This window comes from Chiloscyllium plagiosum, unplaced genomic scaffold (genome assembly GCF_037043375.1).
Source record: "Chiloscyllium plagiosum isolate Xiang-an unplaced genomic scaffold, Cpla_swu_hap1 HiC_scaffold_2, whole genome shotgun sequence".
NCBI classification, from domain to species: Eukaryota; Metazoa; Chordata; class Chondrichthyes; order Orectolobiformes; family Hemiscylliidae; genus Chiloscyllium; species Chiloscyllium plagiosum.
Genome location: NW_028270140.1, coordinates 47,313,923 through 47,335,586, shown reverse-complemented (window position 1 = coordinate 47,335,586; position 21,664 = coordinate 47,313,923). Strand labels below are relative to the sequence as shown.

The following is a 21,664-nucleotide window of genomic DNA, read 5'->3' as shown; positions in this document are numbered from 1 at the left end:
CAGCAGGGTGGGTTAGAGATGCATTAGAGGGAAAGGAGGTTTCCTCCCTTGTCCAAGGTTGCAGGGGCCAATTGTATCTTACTAACCAGTTGAGAACGACTAACTCACCACCAACTGAAGGTTAAATTTTCTCATTGTTGAGATTTATCTTAAATTTATAACTAGCTTTCTTGTGGATCTTACAACCTGCTATCTTTAGTTGCCAGTCTTGTAAATCCTATAGTTGTGACTCTGTCATTGCAACCCTCTCAGCTGAATTCATTCTTTATACTCCATGTCTTTGTATAAAAAGTACATATTAGGCCATGCCTCCTCATCTATCTCTGCTAAAACCTTTTATACACATGTTTCTGATATCTCTCCTGGGTGAGTTACTCGATATCCTTTAGTTTCTTAGTTATCTTATTTTTTGCTGTTCTTCCGTTGCCTTTCCTTACATTCATTTTCAAACCTTTATTTAAGCTTCCTTTTCCAACTGAACTCCCCCCCCCAACCTCTTCCAGTCTGCCTGTATGATTTGCCTGAGGTTTTCCTTGAGTATCTACACCAGAGCCAAGTTGCCTTATCCTGGTATTCTGTTACATTACTTACCCAATTATAGTGGTTTGGAAACCTGAGGAAATGCCAGAACAGTGTGGTTGGGAACAGAGACTTGACTTCCTGATGAAGGGCTTTAGCCCGAAACGTTGATTTTCCTGTTCCTCGGATGCTGCCTGAACCGTTGTGCTTTTCCAGCACCACTCTAATCTAAAATCTGGTTTCCAGCATCTGCAGTCCTTGTTTTTACAAAAGTCCTCATCCAATTTTGCTGATACCTATGAAAGGGATTTTCAATTCCCCTGCTTAAAGATAAAAAAATTTACCCTGGCCCCACCTGTCCTTTCTGATAAGTGGGGTCATAGAAAAGGCTAGGCAGAAGTGGGTACTGCTCAAGTTCAACTAGGCAGATGTGGGTACTGCACCATTCAACTCCCCTTCCCACTTTGCCGAGGACATGCAGGTCCTGGGCCTCCTTCGCCGCCATTCCCTCACCACCCAACGCCTGGAGGAAGAACACCTCATTTTCTGCCTTCAACCCCAGCGCATCAATGTGGACTTCACCAGTTTCCTCATTTCCCCTCCCCCACCTTACCCCAGTTCCAATCTTCCAGCTCAGCACAGTCCTCATGACCTATCCCACCTGTCAATCTTCCTTCCCACCTATCCGCTCCACCTTTCCCTCTGACCTATCACCTTCACCCCCCAACACCTCCATCCATCTATTGCACTCTCAGCTACCTTCTCTCCAGCCCCACCCTCCTCCCATTTATTTCTCCACCCCTGAGGCTCCCAGCCTCATTCCTGATGAAGGGCTTTTGCCCAAAACGTTGATTTTTCTGCTCTTCGGATGCTGCCTGACCTACTGTGTTTTTCCAGTACCACTCTAATCTTGACTCATAGAAAAGGCTGCCTTTTGTATTAGATATGTTGTAGTCTAAACCTTTTAAAGAACCAAGTAGAAAGATTTCAAGAAGAGACCAGGACCAAAAGTGGTACTTATTCTACTCTGTTAGAATGAAAGGGCCAACAGGAGAAGCCATGTCCTTGTGTTGGCAATTATCTATCCCATTTGTGATAATGTTTCTAGGTTTAGCATTATTTAGAACAATATAAAGTTTCATCAGGCAAGATTTTCCAGTGATTGATAATCTCATGCTGATAACTCTCTGATTCTTTTTTAACAAAAGAAAGGAGATTAGATTCTCTACAGTGTGGAAATAGGTCCTTCGGCCCAACAAGTCCACACCACCACTCTGAAGAGAAACCCATAGGGAGAACATGCAAACTCCACACAGACAGGCAGGAATCGAGCCCAGGACCCTGATGCTGTGAGGCAGCAGTGCTAACCACTGAGCCACTGTGCCACCCATGGAGCTTGGGAGAGCTTAGAAATGCAAAGCAATGCTTCCTTTCTGACAGTTCTTTTTCAGCATAGAACTGTTAGAAGAAGAAAAACCATGGCCCCTACTCTCAGCAGTCAACTACCTAACTCTGAAATGAAAAGGTGCTGACAGTGACTTTGATAGCTGCTATTAACTGACAGCTACTTAAGGTCAGTGTGACGATAGGGTGCTGGGAGGTTTGGATGCCAGATTGGTAGGGGTAAGGGCGTCAGGTAAATAGGGTGTCAAGTAATTTTGTGCCAGCTGGTAGAGCAGTACAGAGTAGGATGCCAGCTGGGGAGGGGGTAGGGTGCAAGGTGGCAAAGGGATCAAGTAAGTGTTTAAAATAGATTGGGGAGGACTAGAGAAATTTCCTAAGCATACTGCAATAACTGTTTATTATGGATGGATTGTGATTTTGTTTTAATATTATTCTTCTCTACATTCTCAAATTTATGATTTAATTTTTTTCCTCTTTTAAACTGCGGTCCTGCGTTTGCCCATTTCCTTTGTTTGAGGAAAAAAAAACAAAGAACTGTGGATGCTGGAAATCAGAAACAAAAACAGAAATTGCTGAAAAAACTCAGCAGATCCAGCAGCATTTGGAGAGAAAAAGCAGAATTAATGTTTCGGGTAAGTGACCCTTCTTCCGACCTGCTGAGTTGCTTCAGCAATTTTGTGTTTTTTTCCTTTGTTGAGGACTCTAATTCCATGAAAACAGCAACAACGCTGTCATAAATTTATAGGAACCATTTTTGTTAGGTTGTTTAATTGTTTTAAAATTACCATATATATATAAAAAGTGTTTTATAATCTGTCAAGGTATCCTTAATGATAAATTCTATATACGCCTATGCTATTCTGCCTGTAGTTTTCTGACTTTTGTCTTCATTCTTTACTGAACAAATAATCAAAGAGAATAAAATATATTCACTGTGTTCCATTGTGCTGAGCCCCTTGCATAATCTAAGGAATTTAAAAAAAAATTATAACCAATACCTTTACTATCCCTGTGAGACTTCTTTTAAGTTCAGAGGATGCACACCATCTCATCGTAGGGACTTGCTAATCCTTAGGTCTATTACTTTGGATTGAGGGTGTAATGTGATGAGGAAAGGGTAGATAGATTGGACCAGTTTATATTAGAGTTTAGAAGGATACAAGGTAATCATAATGAAATATGTAAGATCCTAAGGAGGCTTGATAAAGTATTTGCTGAAACAATGTTTCCCTTGTGGTAGAGTCTTTGAGGTAGTTACAAAACACAGATGTCTCCCACTTAAATAGTTTTTTCTCTCTCAGACGATTATGAGTCTGTGAAATTATCTTCTAGAGAACAGAGGAGACAGGGACAGTGATTATTTTTAAGGCAGAGGTAAATATATTCTTGATTGACAAAACAATCAGAAGTTATAGACGGAGTCAGGAGAAAGGTTTGAGGCCACACTCAGATCAGTTATGATTTGATCTCGAGGTGAAGCAGGCTCAAGGGACCAAATGATCTATCCCTGCTCTTAACTCACATGTTTGTACTTTTTCACCACGATGATGAATGTTTCAGATTTCTTCCTTGCTTTTATCTCTTGATTTTCAAGAATCTTTGGGAAGTTCTCGAAGACTTCAAATGACAGACATAAAACATCTGTTCAACACTTCTAATACATCTTTTCTTTTAACTACCCAGCCTCACTCTCAAGAGAAACAGCATTCATTTTAACTGGATAGATTTGAACCAAAGTGTGGCAGGGAAAACATAGAACATAGAACATTAGAACATAGAACATTACAGCACAGTGCAGGCTCTTTGGCCCTCGATGTTGCGCAACCTGTCATACCAATCTGAAGGCCATCTAACCTACAGTATTCCATGTATGTCCATATGCTTGTCCAATGATGACTTAAATGTACTTAAAGTTGGTGAATCTACTACCATTGCAGGCAAAGCATTCCATACCCTTACTACTCTCTGAGTAAAGAAACTAACTCTGACATCTGTCCTATATCTATCACCCCTCAATAAAGCTATGCCCCCTCTTGCTCGCTGTCACCATACTTAGAAAAAGGCTCTCCCTGTCTACCCTATCTAACCCTCTGATTATCTTATATGTCTCTATTACGTCACTTCTCAACCTTCTTCTCTCTAACGAAAACAGCCTCAAGTCCCTCAGCCTTTCCTCGTAAGACCTTCCCTCCATACCAAGCAACATCCTAGTATATCTCCTCTGCACCCTTTCCAAACCTTCCACATCCTTCTTATAATGCGGTGACCATAACTGTACACAATACTCCAAGTGCAGCTGCACCAGAGTTTTGTACAGCTGCAGCATAACCTCATGGTTCCGGAACTCGATCCCTCTATTAATAAAAGCTAACAAACCGTATGTCTTCTTAACAACCCTGTCAACCTGGGATCTTTCAAGGATCTGTGTACATGGACACCGAGATCTCTCTGCTCATCTACACTACCAAGAATCTTACCATTAGCCCAATACTTTGCATCCCGGTTACTCCGACCAAAGTGAATCACCTCACACTTGTCCGCATTAAACTCCATTTGCCACCTCTCAGCCCAGCTCTGCAGCTTATCTATGTCTCTCTGTAGCCTACAACATCCTTCATCACTATCCACAACTCCACCGACCTTAGTGTCGTCTGCAAATTTACTAACCCCCCCTTCTACGCCCTCATCCAGGTCATTTATAAAAATGACGAACAGCAGTGGACCCAACACCAACCCTTGCGGTACACCACTTGTAACTGGACTCCAGGATGAACATTTCCCATCAACCACCATCCTCTATCTTCTTTCAGCAAGCCAATTACTGATCCAAACTGCTATATCTCCCACAATCCCATTTCTCTGCATTTTGTACAATAGCCTACTGTGGGGAACCTTATCAAACACCTTGCTGAAATCCATATACACCACATCAACCAGTTTACTCTCATCTACCTGTTTGGTCACCTTCTCAAAGAACTCAATAAGGTTTGTGAGGCACGACCTACCCTTCACAAAACCGTGCTGACTATCCCTAATCAAATTATTCTTTTCTAGATGATTATAAATCCTATCTCTTATAACCTTTTCCAACACTTTACCAACAACTGAGGTAAGGCTCGCTGGTCTATAATTACCAGGATTGTCTCTACTCCCCTTCTTGAACAGGGGAACCACATTTGCTATCCTCCAGTCTTCTGGCACTATTCCTGTAGACAATGACGATTTAAAGATCAATGCAAAAGGCTCGGCAATCTCCTCCATGGCTTCCCAGAGGATCCTAGGATAAATCCCATCCGGCCCAGGGGACTTATCTATTTTCACAGTCTGCAGGATTTCTAATACCTCTTCCTTGTGAACCTCAATCCCACCCAGTCTAGTAGCCTGTATCTCAGTATTCTCCACGACAACATTGTCGTTTTCTAGAGTGAATACTGTTTAAAAATATTAATTTAGTGCTTCCCCTATGTCCTCTGAGTCCACACACAACTTTCCACTACTATCCTTGATTAGCCCTAATCTTACTCTTGTCATTCTTTTATTCCTTAAATACCTATAGAAAGCCTTAGGGTTTACCCTGATCCTATCCACCAACAACTTCTCATGTCTCCTCCTGGCTCTTCTGAGCTCACTCTTTAGGTCTTTCCTGGCTACCTTGTAACCCTCAAGCTCCCTAACTGAGCCTTCACACCTCATCCTTGACCAGAGATTCCACTTCCTTCGTAAACAATGGCTCCCGCGTTCTACAGCTTCCTTCCTGCCTGACAGATACATACTTATCTAGGATACACAGGAGCGTTTCCTTGAATAAGCTCCACATTTCTAATGTGCCCACCCCCTGCAGTTTCCTTCCCCATCCTATGCTTCCTAAATCTTGCCTAATCGCATCATAATTGCCTTTCCCCCAGCTGTAACTCTTGCCCAGTGGAATATACCTATCCCTTTCTATCACTATTGTAAACATAACAGAATTGTGATCACAGTCACCAAAGTGCTCACCTACTTCCAAGTCTAACACCTGGCCGAGCTCATTACCCAGTACCAAATCTTATGTGGCTTTGCCCCTTGTTGGCCTGTCTACATAGTGTGTCAGGAAGCCCTCCTGCACACACTGGACAAAAGCTGACCCATCTATAGTACTCGTACTATAGTGTTCCCAGTCAATATTTGGAAAGTTGAAGTCCCCCATGACAACTACCCTGTCTCTCTCACTCCTATCAAGAATCATCTTTGTTATCCTTTCCTCTATATCTCTGGAACTATTCGGAAGCCGATAGAAAACTCCCAGCAGGGTGACCTCTCCTTTCCTGTTTCTAACCTCAGCCCATACTACCTCAGTTGACGAGTCCCCAAACATCCTTTCTGCAACTGTAATACTGTCCTTAACCAACAATGCCACACCTCCCCCTCTTTTACCATAGTTTCTGTTCTTTCTAAAACATCTAAATCCTGGAACCTTCAACAACTATTCCTGTCCCTGCTCTATCCATGTCTCCGAAATGGCCACAACATCGAAGTCCCAGGTACCAACCCATGCTGCGAGTTCACCCACCTTATTCCGGATGCTCCTGGCGTTGAAGTAAACACACTTCAAACCACCTTCTTGCTTGCCGGTGCCATCTTGCATCCCTGAAACTTGATTTCGGACATCCCTACTCTCAACCTTTTCTATACTCGAACTCCAATTTCCCCCTGCTGGATTAGTTTAAACCCACCCCAATAGCCTTAGCGAATTTTCCCCCCACGATATTGGTACCCCTCTGGTTCAGATGAAGACCATCCTGCTTGTAGAGGTCCCACCTACCCCAGAAAGAGCCCCAATTATTCCAGAATCCAAAACCCTCCCTCCTGCGCCATCCCTGTAGCCACGTATTCAACTCCTCTCTCTCCCTATTCCTCGCCTCACTAGCACGTGGCACTGGCAACAAACCAGAGACAACAACTCTGTTTGTCCTAGCCCTAAGCTTCCACCCTAGCTCCCTGAATTTCTGCCTTAAATCCCCATCTCTCTTCCTATCTATGTCATTGGTGCCTATGTGGACCACAACTTGGGGCTGCTCCCCCTCCCCCTGAAGGAACCCAAAAACATGATCAGAGACATCACGAACCCTGGCACCTGGGAGGAAACACACCAACTGTGAGTCTCTCTCTCATCCCCACAGAACCTCCTATCTGTCCCCTAACTATGGAGTCCCCAGTGACTACTGCTCTGTTCCTCTTCCCCCTTCCCTTCTGAGCAGCAGGGACAGACTCTGTGCCAGAGCCCTGTGCCCCACTACTTTCCCCTGGTAAGTCGACCCCCCCAACAGTATCCAAAATGTTATACTTATTGTTGAGGGGAATGGCCACAGGGGATCCCTGCACTGCCTGCCGGTTCCCTTTCCGTCCCCTGACTGTAACCCATCTGCCTTTTTCTTGTACCTGAGGAGTGACTACCTCCCTGTAACTCCTCTCAGTAACCCCCTCTGCCTCCCGAATGATCCGAAGCTCATCCAGCTCCAGCTCCAATTCCCTAACATGGTTTGAGGAGCTGGAGTTGGGTGCACTTTCCGCAGATGTAGTCAGCAGGGACACTAGTGGTAACCCCTACCTCCCATTCTGCAGGAGGAACATTCAACTACCCTAACCTCCATTCCCACTATTCTAAATTCCCAAAGAGACTGTTGACAGTACCCCATTTGGAGTACTGTGTCCAGTTTTGGTCCCCACACCTCAGGAAGGACATACTGGCACTGGAACGTGTCCAGCGGAGATTCACACGGATGATCCCTGGAATGACAGGTCTAACATATGAGGAACGGCTGAGGATACTGGGATTGTATTCGTTGGAGTTTAGAAGATTAAGGGGAGACTTAATAGAGACATACAAAATAATACATGGCTTGGAAAAGGTGGATGCTAGGAAATTGTTTCAGTTAAACGAGGAGACTAGGACCCGTGGACACAGCCTTAGAATTAGAGGGGGTCATTTCAGAACAGAAATGCGAAGACATTTCTTCAGCCAAAGAGTGGTGGGCCTGTGGAATTCATTGCCAAGGAGTGCAGTGGAAGCCGGGACGCTAAATGTCTTCAAGGCCGAGATTGATAGATTCTTGTTGTCTAGAGGAATTAAGGGCTACGGGGAGAACGCTGGTAAGTGGAGCTGAAATGTGCATCAGCCATGATTGAATGGCGGAGTGGACTCGATGGGCCGAATGGCCTTACTTCCACTCCTATGTCTTATGGTCTTATGGTCTTATGGAAAAATAAGGAATAAAAAATGAACTCGTTACCTTACCAATCTGGCACACAGAACCTTTTTTTTGGTTAAAGGAGGAGGATGGGTGGGAGACACTACCCGAGTAGTGTTTCGGGTAACGCAACCACACAAATATACGACTTCCCAGAAGTCTTTCACTCCTCTCTCGCACCTCTCAGCAAATGGAGGCCCTGATGCCTGAAGTAAGGTTTTTAAACAGTTAGACTCACCTTCCCAGAAGTCCTTCGCTCCTCCCATGCACCTCTCGGCAAAACAGAAGTTGAATAATGGGTTGGTTTACACACAGTTAAGGTGCATTCTTTCAAAAGGGAAAGGTGTGCAAAAATTCAGAGTTCCTTGCATGCCAAAGGGAAGGGAAATTAAGTTCAAGAAGAAAAACTGTGCATATGACAGCTGTCAAGTAGTCAGTATAATTGAGAACTGTACTGAATACAGAAGGGTCGGGAGGAAGGTGAGAAAATGAATACAGTAAGCATAGAAGTCTTATGGCAAAAGAATATCAGTGAATATAAAAGGAAACCCCAAAGTTTTCAACAAACATATTAAAGAGGTGGTAAAAGGAGGAGTAGAACCAAAAAGAGATTTATACTGGAGACAAGATGCAAGGCTGAGATGTTAAGTGAATTGGATGCTGCCTGACCTGCTGCGCTGACAGCATGACTTTGTCAGAGGGAGGTAATGCCTAACAAATATTTTGAAAATATGATGAAGTATGTGGATGAAGAACATTCAGTTGATGTGCTTTATTTGGATTTTAGCAGAGATTTTCACAACGTCCGTCATGAGAGACTTATTGAGAAGGTTAAAGCACACTGCCTTGAGGGAAACTTTCTGAGATGAATCAGAAACTACTTAACAATAGGACACAAAGGGAAGCAGTAGAAGGCTGTTTGAGTGGCTAGAGGACAATATCCAGCGGTGTACCTCAAGGATCAGTAATGGGACCCTCATTGTTTGTTTTATACATAAATGTTATAGATGAAAGTGTGGGGGGAATTGTCAGCAAATTTGATTCAATTCGATTCCCTACAGTGTGGAAACAGGCCCTTTGGCCCAACAAGTCCACACCGACCCTCCGAAGAGTAACCCACCCAGATCCATTTCCCTCTGACTAATGCACCTAACACTATGGACAATTTAGCATGGCCAATTCACCTGACCTGCACATCTTTGAACTGTGGAAGAAAACCAGAGCACCCGGAGGAAATCCATGCAAACAAGGGGAGAATGTGCAAACTCCACACAGACGGTCACCCGAGGCTGGAATTGAACCTGGGACTCTGGTGCTGTGAGGCAGCAGTGCTAAACACTGAGCCACCGTGCCACCCTACAGCAGAGGACATTAAGGTTGATAGAGTGGTTAATAGAGAAGAAGATGGAGGTTACAGGAAGATATAGAAGGGTTGGTCAGATGGATAGACTGGTGGCAGATGGTATTTAATGCTGATAAGTGTGTGGTAATGCACTTTGGAAGAAGAAACAAGATTAGGGAGTATTTAATGAATGGCAGGACACTAGAGCAACAGAGCAACAGAGGGCACTTGGAGTAACTATTCACAGATTCCTGAAGTCAGCAGAGCACATGAATAGGATAGTTAAGAAGGCCGAGGGGACACTTGTTTTCATCAGTCGTGGCATCAAGTATAAGAGCAAAGAGATAATGTTAGAGTTGTATGGAATGTTGGTCAGGCCACAACTGGAGTACTGTATACAGTTTTGGTCCCCTTGTTACAGGAAGGGTGTGATAACACTGGAAAGGGAACAGAAGAGGTTCACCAGGATGTTGCCTGGGATGGAAAAATTGAGCTATAAGGACAGACTAGATAGGCTTGGATTGTTTTCTCCAGAGCAGAGAAGACTGAGGGAAGACATGATTGAGGTGTATAAGATTATGAGGGGCATGGACAGGGTGAAATGAAAAGTTATTCCCCTTGGCTGAGGGGTCAATTTTGAGAGGGCATAGTTTTAGGGTAAGGGGCAGGAGATTCAGAAGGGATTTAGGGAAAAAAACATTTACACTCAGCGGGTGGTGAGAATCTGGAATGCACCTCCTGGGAAAATAGTGAGGGTGGAAACATTACAACATTTAAAAAGCATTTGTGTGAGTACTTCAACTATCAATACATTCAGAGATATGGGAAAAGTACAGGAAATAGGGATTTTTAGTGGTAGTTATGTCAATGCAGATTCAAAGGGCAGAAGTTACCTCTTTAGTGCTATGTGTATCTATGTCTAACTAACTTGCTGGTGCTTTTGAAAAGGGAACAGAAATGGTCAACGCTGTTGATGTGGTGTATATGGATTTCCAAAAGGCATTTAGCACACTTCTTAGGAATCATAGAATCTCTACAGTGTGAAAGCAGGCCATTTGGCCCAATAGGTCCACAATGACCCTCTGAAAAACATCCCCTATCCGATCCCTGTAAGCTTGCATTTTCCATGGCCTGCATATCTTGCCTTGCCTGCATATCCCTAGACAGTATGGACAGTGTAAACTCCAAATGTCAGTCTCCCGAGAGTGGAATCGAATTCAGATCCTTGGCACTGTGAGGCAGCAGTGCTAAACACTGAGTCACATGCTGTGATAAATCGTGGAATAAAATGAACAGTAACAAAGTGGGACAAAATTGGCTCACTGATTGGAAACAGGATCATGGTTAACGGGTGGAAGATGTTTTGTCTATGAGTTCCTCAGCTGTTGGTAATGGGACCCAAGCATTGCCTGATATAGGGGACAGTGTCAAAGTTTGGGCATGACAGAATTCTTGTGAACATTGCAAACACTGAGGAAGATAGAATCGAACTTCAAAAGGGCAGTGACATGTTGGTGGAGTGGGCAGATCAGTGGCAGATGAAATTCAACATGTAGGAATATGGGGTGAAGGAGAATTTAGGAGAAAGAACATCATATGGACCAAAGAGTGCCAATTTATTGGATGTCCAGGAGCAGAGAGGCCTGGGTATTTATGTTCAGAAGTGGTTAAAAGCAGCAGGATATGTAGAGAGAGCTGTTAATGAAACATATAGTATTCTCGACTTCATTGAGAACCAGAGCCATAGACACATAGAAACACTGAGTCATGGAGTCCTACAGCACAGATCAGGCCCTCCTGCTTAAACTGTCGACCAAAATGTCCATCCATGCTAACCCCATTTCCCTGCACTTGGCCCATGTTCTTCTAAACCTTTTCTCTCCATGCATTTGTCCAAATGCCTTTTAAATGTTGTTAATATACACACCTCAACAGCTTCCGCTGGCAGCTCATTCCACATGCATACCACCCTCTGTGTAAAAAGGTTGCCCTTCAGGTTCCCATTTATTCTTTCCCCTCTTACCTTAAACTAATGTCCTCTAGTCCTTGAATCCTCAACTCTGGTATAAAGGCTGACTGATTGACTGTAACCATGCCTCTCATGATCTATAAGATTCCCCCCTCAATCCCTTACATTCTGAGGAAAAAAGTCCAACTTCTCCGTATAACTCAGTCCCTTGAGTCATGGCAATATCCTTGTAAATTCCTTTTGCACTCTTTCAAGTTTAATAACATCCTTCCTATAACAAGGTGACCAAAATGGAACACAATACTCCAAATGCCGCCTCACCAACATCCTTAAAACTGCAACATAATTTCCCAACTTCTCTACTCAATGCCCTGACTAATGAAGGCCAGTTTGCCAAAAGCCTTCTTCACTGCCTGTCTACCTGTGATCCACTTTTAGAGAACTGTGCACCTGAACCCTAAGGTCGCTCTGTTCTGTTGCACCCCTTAAGGCCCTACCATTCACCGTGAAGCTCTATCTTGATTTGACTTGCCAAAATGCAACACCTCACACTTATCTATCTTAAACACCATTTACCATTTCTCAGCCCATGTCCCCAGCTTATCAAGATCCTGCTACAATTTATAATAACCTTCCTCACTGTCCACGACACCGCCTATTTTAATGTCATCTGCAAACTTATTATTCATGCCTTGTACATTAGCATCCAAATCATTGATTTAGATAACAAGCAACAATGGGCCCAGCACTGACCCCTGAGTTACACCACTAGTCATAGGCGTAGTCCAAAAAGCATCCTATGCTCTGTTTCCTACAATTAAGACAATTGTGTATCCAGTTTCCCAGGCCTCCCTGGATTCCATGTGATCTAACCTTTCAGAGCAGTCTACATGTGGAACCTTATTAAAGACCTTACTGAAATCCATACAGACTATATCCGCTGCCCTGCTCTCATCAACCTTCCTGGTCACTTCATCAAAGAACTCTAACGAATTTGTGAGGCATGATATCCCATGCACAAAGCCATGCTGACTACTCCTAATCAAACCCTATCTTTCCAAATGCATGTATATCTTATCCCTCAGAATCTTCTCAAGTAACTTATCCACCACTGATGTTAGACTTACTGGTCTATAGTTCCCAGGCTTTTCTTGCAGTCCTTTTTGAATAAGAGCACAACATTTGCTACTTGCCAGTATTCTGGGACCTCACTGGGGCTAACGATAATGCAAATATATCAGGCAGAGCCCCTGTAATTTCTTCTCTGGCCTCTTCCTATGCAAGGTTATTGGATATATCTGGTCAGGACCAAGAGATTTATCTACTTTCATATAGTCTAATATGTCCAACACCTCCTTTATCATGATATGGACTGTCCCCAAGATACTACCACTAACTTCTCCAAGTTCCGAAATCTTAATGTCTTTCCCCATGGTAAACACAGAGGAGAAATTTTGAGGACCTCACCCATTTCATGCGGTTCCACACATACATGTCTACTTTGGTCTTTGGGGGGCCCTATTCTCTCTCTAGTTATTCATTCTTCTTTCAAATACTTAAAGTACCTCTTTGGATTCACCCTAATCTTCTTAGCCAAAGCTATCTTATGCCCCCTTTTGCCCTCCTTTTTCAGTTGACTCTTATATACCCTACACCACCAGAGATTCCCTTGATCCCAGGTGTCTGTACGTGAGCCAGACCTCATTCCTTTTTCTGGTCAAAGCCTCTTGTCATCCAGGGTTCCCTACTCCTGCCAACCTTGTCCCTCACTCTCACTGGAACACATAGACCTTGAACTGTAGCTATCTCACTTTTAAAGGCCTCCCACTTTAAGATTAGATTAGATTACATGATTACATTAGATTACATTACAGTGTGGAAACAGGCCCTTCGGCCCAACAAGTCCACACCGACCCGCCGAAGCGAAACCCACCCATACCCCTACATTTATCCCTTACCTAACACTACGGGCAATTTAGCATGGCCAATTCACCTGACCCTGCACATCTTTTGGACTGTGGGAGGAAACCGGAGCACCCGGAGGAAACCCACGCAGACACGGGGAGAACGTGCAAACTCCACACAGTCAGTCGCCTGAGGCGGGAATTGAACCCGGGTCTCAGGCGCTGTGAGGCAGCAGTGCTAACCACTGTGCCACCGTGCCGCCCACAAAACTGCTTCACAGGTTTAAAGGTCCCTTTGTCTGCAAACAAACTCCTCCAATCCAACCCCTGCAAGATCCTGTCTAATTCGGTCAAAATTTGTCAGAAGTTGAACCTGTGAAGCAGTTTTGTCCTTCTCAATAACTATTTTAAAATTAATAAAGCAATGATTACTGGTCCCAAAGTGCTCCCACACTGTCACCTCAGTCACCTGTCCTGCCCTATTTCATAAGGTTCTATAGCAGAGAAACAGACCCTTTACTCCAAACCATCTATGCTGACCAGAAATCCTAAATTAATCTCGTCTCATTTGCCTTTCTTATTCATATACCCATTCAGAATGCCTTTTAAAAGTTGTAATTGTACCAGCCTCACCACTTCCTCTGCCAGCTCATTCCATACACACACCACCCTTTGCCCCTTAGAAATCTTTAAAATCTTTCCCCTCTCACTTAAACCTATGCTGTCTAGTACTGGGTTCCTCTACCTTGGGAAAAAGACTTTAGCAATTCACCTTATCTATGTCCCTCATGATGTTATAAACTTCTGTCACCCTTCAACCTCTGATACTGCAGGGAAAATAAACCCAACCTATTCAGTTTCTCCCTATAGCTCAAACCTTCAACCTTGGCAACATCCTTATAATTTTTTTCTGAACCCTTTCATCTTTTCTATGGCAGGGAGACCAGAACTGAATGCAGTATTCTAAATGTGGTCTAATGAATGTCTTGTACAGCTGCAACACAACATCCCAATTCCAGTACTCAATGCACTGACTAATAAGGGAAAGCATAACAAACCCCTTCTTCACGACTCTGTCTACCTGTGATTCCACCTTCAAGGAACTTTGAACCTGCACCCCAAGGTCCCTTTATTCGGCAACACTCCCCAGGAACTTAATATTAAGTGTATTCTTCTATCCTGATTTACCTTTCCAAAATGCAACACCTCACATTTGTCTAAATTAAATTCCACCTGCCAGTCCTTAGCCCTTCAGCCCATCTAATCAAGGTCCTTGGTCAGTTAGCTTTTTTCACTCTCTGCTACACCAATTTTGATGTCATCTGCAAACTTACTAACAATTCCACCTATATTCAAATCCAAATCAGTTACATAAATGACAAAAAGCAGTGGACCCAGCACTGATTGTTTTGGCACACCACTGGTCGCAGGCCTCCAGTCTGAAAAACAGCCCTGCACCATTACCCTCTGTCTCCTACCTTCAAGTCAGTTTTTTGTCCAAATGGCTAGCTCTCCCTGGATACTGTGTGATCTAACCTTGCTAACCATGCAGAACCTTAATTACCTTGCTGAAGTTCATATAGACAATGTCCTCTGCTCTGTCTTCATCAATCTTCTTTGTCACTTCTTCAAAAAACTCAATGAAGTTAGTGAGAAATGATTTCCCATGCATAAAACCATGTTAACTATCTCTTACCTTTCCAAATGCATGTAAATCCTATCCGTCAGCATTCACTCCAATAAGTTACCCACCATTGACATCAGCTCATTGGTCTATAGTTCTTTCCACCTTTCTTAAATAATGGCACAACATTATTCACCCTCCATTCCTACGACTATTGATAATACAAGGATCTCAGCAAGGCGCCCAGTAATCAGTTGCCTAGCTTCCCACAAAGTTCTGGGATGTATCTGATCAGGTCCTCGGGATATATCCACCATTGTACATTTTAAAATGTCCACCTCCTCTGTATTATGGATAATTTTCAAGTTTTCATTACTTATTTCTGCAAGTTCTCTTGCTTCCATATCCTTCACAGTAAATACTGACATAAAATACTCATTTAGCATCTTCCCCATCTCCTGCATTTGCACACATGGCCTAGTTGATCTTTAAAGGGCCCTATTCTCTGCTTGTTACTGTTTTACTCTTAATGCATATGTAGAATCTCTTTGGATTCTTGTTAACTCAATTTGCCAAAGCTATCTCATGTCCCGCTTTTGTCCTCCTGGTTTCCCTCTTGGATATCCCACCACTGCCCTTACACTCCTCAGGGGATTCATTTGATCCCAGCTGTCTGTACCTGCTGTTAAGACGGACCCGCAGGGTCCCGTCTTTGCGTGTTCTTTCGGAAGGAGAGACTCACACTGGCAACTATGGTTAGACGCAGACAGCCGTTTATTCACAGAATCTTAACTGGTACAACGAATCTACAAGCATGCATTCGTTGGAGAAGGCGTTCTCCCTTCTCGTTCAAATTTGACACAATTATACTTCGCGCTGCCTGGAGTCCCCGGTCAGTTCGCCTTCCCCATGGGTCCATTCATCTGCGCGCGCTGGGGATCCGTGCTCCTATTGGCCGCATCAAAGTGCCTGTCCAGCTCCTGCTGTGCTTGACAATGGCTCAGCCATCCCCGGGAGCGGTTCCGATCCCGTATTCAATAGTTCATTGTTTCAAGGAATTACTATGCGTCTGACAGGCTAGCCATTTTCAATAGTTTCAGTTTAACTAAATTGACAATTACTCTTATCAACTTTAGACTTAAATAGAGCCATTCACACTCAATAGTTACAGGTTCCGATAGAGCAATTCACACTTGTCTAACAGTTACAGATTCCGATCGGTTTCTTTATTAATCCCGAGTTTCGATGGGGCAATTGATACTGGCTGGTATTTACAGGCTCCAAGATTTAATTAACATTATGCATATCCCTTACAAGCTCCAGCCAGGTAGTCATGCAGTTGCCAGCAGCAGCTCGCTTGGCTGTTGTTAACCATTTCAGGGCTGGAACTAGAAGTGTCTGTTGCAGAACTAGTGTCACCCTCCCTAGCCCTACATTAAACACCCCAGTGAAATCTCCCCAACACTGCCATATATTTCCTTCTTTTTCTTGACCAAAGTCTTGCCTTTCACACTAATAGGAATAATACTGCCTCTGGAATCTCATGATGTCATTTTTGAAAGCCTCTTACATTCTAACTGTCCCTTTACTTGCAAATAGTCTTTCCCAATCCGCTTTTGAGTGTTTTTGCCTAATACCTTCAAAACTGGTAACAGAATTATGATGACTGGCCCCAAAGTGCTCCCCCACTGACACCACAGTCATTTGCCCTGCCTGATTTCCCAAGAGAAAGTCAAGTTTTGCTCCTTCTCTAGTAGGTACATCCATGTACTGAATAAGAAAATTCTCTTCTACACACTTAACAAATTCCTTGCCATTAACAGTTGGCAGCCCCAGTGTATGTTTGGAAAGTTCAAATCCCCTACCTTTCAACCTTATTTTTCTTACAGATATCTGCCACCTCCTTATAAATATGCTCATCGATTTCCCACTGACTATTGGGGGATCTACTGTGCAATCCCAATAAAATGATTATCCCTTTTTTCTGGGTTCCCCACAAAAAGCTTCACTGTATTTTTCCAGGGCCACACTTTTCAACTCTTAACTCGTTCTCTGCCTTGCTGTTGTCTGCCTTGCCTGTTTGACTTGTGTCAGACTTATTTTTCTCCCCACTATCTCATTGGGCTCCTCCCTCCAAACCGCCCACCCCCGCTTACTAGTTTAAAGTCTACTGAATAGCTCTAGCAATCCTAGTGCTGAACTTATATACACTGCTTAGACATCAGTGGGAGTATTGTATCCAGTTCTGGCTACCACACTATAGAAAGGATGTGGACTCATTGGAAAGAATGCCAGAAGATGTTCATGAGAATGGTTCCCGACATGAGACACTTCAGTTTTGTGCAATGTTTGGAGAAAGTGGGACTGCCATGTTGGCATTCTCTCTCATAATTATGTCAGGTCTTTAAAAGAGGAATGGTTCTTGACCAGACTTTTGAATAACCAATCTCAGTCACTGTGAATCATCAATTCCAATTGTTTGTATCTTAAACAAGAGTTGTAGATATTTATTAAAAATAGTGTCACTTTAGTTAAAACACAAATAACAAAGTGATCTTGGTAATGTCTATGCTTTAAACACAAAAATCTTATTTCTCAGCCCCATTCACACAAAAGGCTGACAGATAAAACAATACCGGGCAAAAGTGAGGACTGCAGATGCTGGAAATCAGTCTAGATTAGAGTGGTGCTGGAAAAGCACAGCTGGTCAGGCAGCATCTGAGGAGCAAGAAAACCGACGTTTTGGGCAAAAGCCCTTCATCTCTAATCTAGATAAAACAATACAGTTAAAGGATAAATTGAAGAAAATGACAGAACTGTCCAGATTACTTAAGTGATTGTTATGATGTGTTATTCCACAGGCAAAAATGATGATTTCTGAAAATGGTTGATCAGAGTCACCTTTTCAGTTCACTCAGATAAAGGCAGTAATACTTATAACTCTATCCTTTGAGCTTTCAAGAGCTGAAAAGGGAGGTTAGGCAGTGAGCTTTCAAATCTTCATGCAGTAGCATCAACAGCTCTACAAGAACATAGTCCAAAGCCTAATTAAAACTCTGATAGACTGATCATCTTCTTCATGAAATCCCTGTTACCAATCAACCAGCTTGAGCATAAGGTCTTTTCCAGACTTTCTGGATGCAATTCTCAGATACTAAACTCGCTAATAGTCAATGTCTGCTATGTGATTCACAACCTCAGTGTCTGACGCCACCCTGAGCTGAACATCTCACCCCATACATCACAATGTCCACCAACCTCAAGCTACATAGTTTTCCTACATTTTCTCTATTATCAGTGCATGTGATTGTAACTCTATCCATGTTTTGGTTAATAATATTTTTGACTGATCCAATCCATTTTTTAGAGGCTTTGCCCTTCCCCCTGACAAAGCATCTGCAGAACCTTGTTCAGGAACCAACCAGCAATTAATTTCTAGACCTGGCCTCATAAATAAACAAAAGTTTGTTTGGTCTGCTTTCCTTTTAATACAATCTGTTGCCTACAGTGCAAAAGTAACTTTTAGCTTATAGTTCTCAGCTTACAGAGCACATCTCACAGTTCTAAACCAAAATTAATTAAAGAATAAAATAAAAATAATGAGAAAACAACAGGGACTCAAAAAATGAAAAACCGTAAGGGCAGTATGGTTGCTCAGTGGTTAGCACTTTTGCCTCATGGCACCAGGAACTGGGGTTCGATTCCACCCTCAAGCAACTATGTGGAGTTTACACATTCTCCCTGTGTCTGTATGGGCTTCCTTTGGGTGCTCCAGTTTTCTCGCACAATCCAAAGATATGGTTAGGTAGATTAGCCATGCTAAATTGCCCACCTTGTCCAGGGATGTGCAGGCTAGGTGAATTAGCCATGGGAAATGCAGGGTTACAGAGATGGAGGAGGGGAGGGTGGAATGTCTGGGCAGGATGCTTTTCAGAGGGTCATTGTGGACTGCTTCCACACCATAAGGATTCTGTGATATAAAAATAAAATGACTTTCATGACAAGGTTAGTAACAAATAAACAACCAAGAAAACACAAAGCTCATAGCCATTCATTCTTCTTCCCATAAGATACTATTCAACTTTCTTGGTCACGTTTTACAATTTACAACAATTACATTTGGGATTAGGCATCAGCAATTGTATTTTACTTCCTGGAAATGTGTACAATTTTTATATTAAAAGGCTGCAGATCTAAATGCCATTTGAACAACCTTGGAAGCCTATTTTTCCATTTATCAATAGATAGAGTGTATCTACCCAGTCACCCCATAGTGATATATCCAGGATCTGTGCTATTCTTCATTGATTATCGCCCCTCAAAACAATCAATCAATCAAAATATATTATGTTCCGTACCATCAACCTCTACCTGACATGTTGTCCCCTGACAAAGTCACCAGCAGACTGGGGTTCACCTTTCACTAGTTAGTGAAAGCATTTAACTCCCTCTATGATCTTTCACATCCTCAAACTGTCTCTGAGAATATTACTTCTTGTCTAACATTGAAATTGAAGAGTTGTCAATTCTTGTAGTAAAAGATTTGTACAATTAAGCAATTACTTTTGACCCTGTAATCTTTGTCACCAATTTAAAATTTCTGAAATACTGGCTTAGCCTGAAGCAGATGATTCATAACCTCAGTGTCTGATACCAACCTGAGCTAAACATCTCACCCCATACATCACAATGTCCACCTACCTCAAGCTACATAGTTTTCCTACATTTTCTCTATTCTCAGTGCATGTGATTGTAACTCTATCCATGTTTTGGTTAATAATATTTTTGACTGATCCAATCCCTTTTTTAGAGGCTTTGCTTTTCTCACTTTTTGATCATCAGCTCCTTCAGACTCTGATGTTTATATTCTGTCCTTCAACAGGCCTTATTTATTCAACAGCACTGTTTTGACTGATGTATGTTGTCTTCTGGTTCACTATCAGCATTAGTTTAAAATTGTCATTCTTGTGTATAAATCACTGGAACAGATTGCCTCTCTCTATCTCTCTAACCACATACAGTCACACACCTAAACCTGCTTGAACCTTAATCTTCCATCTCTGGACCCATGGGCAGTTTGAGTGTCTGAAAGCTTCTGATGAAAGCCACACCTTCACTTTCCTGAGCTTTGGAATAACCTTACCAAATCATTTGGCTTACATGAACAGTCTTTTTAAAAACATACATTTTTGACCCTTTTTTCAAAATAACTTTTCATGTTACCTGCTTCTTTATATCAACACAGACTTTTGCTTATTTTCCCCTCTGTAACTCTCCTATAAGTGTTTCTACTTTAAGCACTGTGTACATTGATATGTAGGTAATCTATCTAATCCCTAAATCATTCCAGAAGCCTTATTAATTGGTGATGAGTACTATCGGCAGCAACAGCATTGTATTCAGTCATAATCTGTAACATTATGGCCCACACATCTTCCACTCTGTCATTCCCATCAATCCTGGAAATCAACCCTAGTTCTATGAAGTGTACAGGAACAAGTCCTTTTCCAAATGCAGTACCACCAGAAAGTAAAGATCTAGACCCCTCTAAAGGGGCCTCTTGGTTCGAGATTGGTCAGAAGAATCACTAGGAGTACGGTCTGTTTAGAGCAAAGTTACCAGTTTAATAAAATCAGGCAGCCTGGCGCAGGTTTGTCCAGCAACACAGAGGTTAAAAGCTTCTGTGTTCCATGGAGAAATGGCGCAATTACATTAATAAATTACACATTATTTATATGTTTTTAAAGAGATAGTACAGCCTTAATTACGGGAAAAGACCAATCGCATATAATAAAGTGACATGATTTACATCAGGTTAATCCAATGATATTCCCCAGAAAAGGGTTCTGAATTTACATAGAGCACCATCCCATGCAAGCAGTTCAAGGTTAGTTTGAATACCAAATCACTGTCTCATGATTCATATTATGAAAAATCCATTGTTATCTCTTATCTCTAAATAATCAGGGATGAGTAATCAGGGATGGGTAATCAGGGACGGGTAATCAGGGATGGGTAATCAGGGATGGGTAATCTGGGACGGGTAATCAGGGATGGGTAATCTGGGATGGGTAATCTGGGACGGGTAATCAGGGATGGGTAATCAGGGGGGTAATCTGGGACGGGTAATCAGGGATGGGTAATCAGGGACGGGTAATCAGGGATGGGTAATCAGGGATGGGTAATCAGGGACGGGTAATCAGGGATGGGTAATCAGGGAAGAGTAATCAGGGATGGGTAATCAGGGATGGGTAATCAGGGATGGGTAATCAGGGACTGACAATTAGGGAAGGGTAATTAGGGAAGGGTAATCAGGGATGGGTAATCAGGGACGGGTAATCAGGGACAGGTAATCAGGGATGGGTAATCAGGGGTGAGTAATCAGGGATGGGTAATCAGGGATGGGTAATCAGGGATAGGTAATCTGGGACGGGTAATCAGGGATGGGTAATCAGGGGCTGACAATTAGGGAAGGGTAATCAGGGATGGGTAATCAGGGACGGGTAATCAGGGACAGGTAATCAGGGATGGGTAATCAGGGATGAGTAATCAGGGATGGGTAATCAGGGATGGGTAATCTGGGATGGGTAATCAGGGACGGGTAATCAGGGACAGGTAATCTGGGACGGGTAATCAGGGACAGGTAATCAGGGATGGGTAATCAGGGATGAGTAA

General features: G+C 42.8%; 1 long non-coding RNA gene across 1 annotated transcript in view; it reads left to right on the top strand.

Annotated features, from left to right (window-relative positions):
* The first annotated feature begins 2,472 nt into the window (after window positions 1-2,472).
* LOC148151894 (uncharacterized) overlaps window positions 2,473-21,664 on the top strand; it is a 34,028-nt gene continuing 14,836 nt past the window's right edge. The window contains exon 1 of the long non-coding RNA XR_015760182.1: window positions 2,473-2,555. This is a non-coding gene — a long non-coding RNA (uncharacterized LOC148151894). The remainder of the gene's footprint in view (window positions 2,556-21,664) is intronic.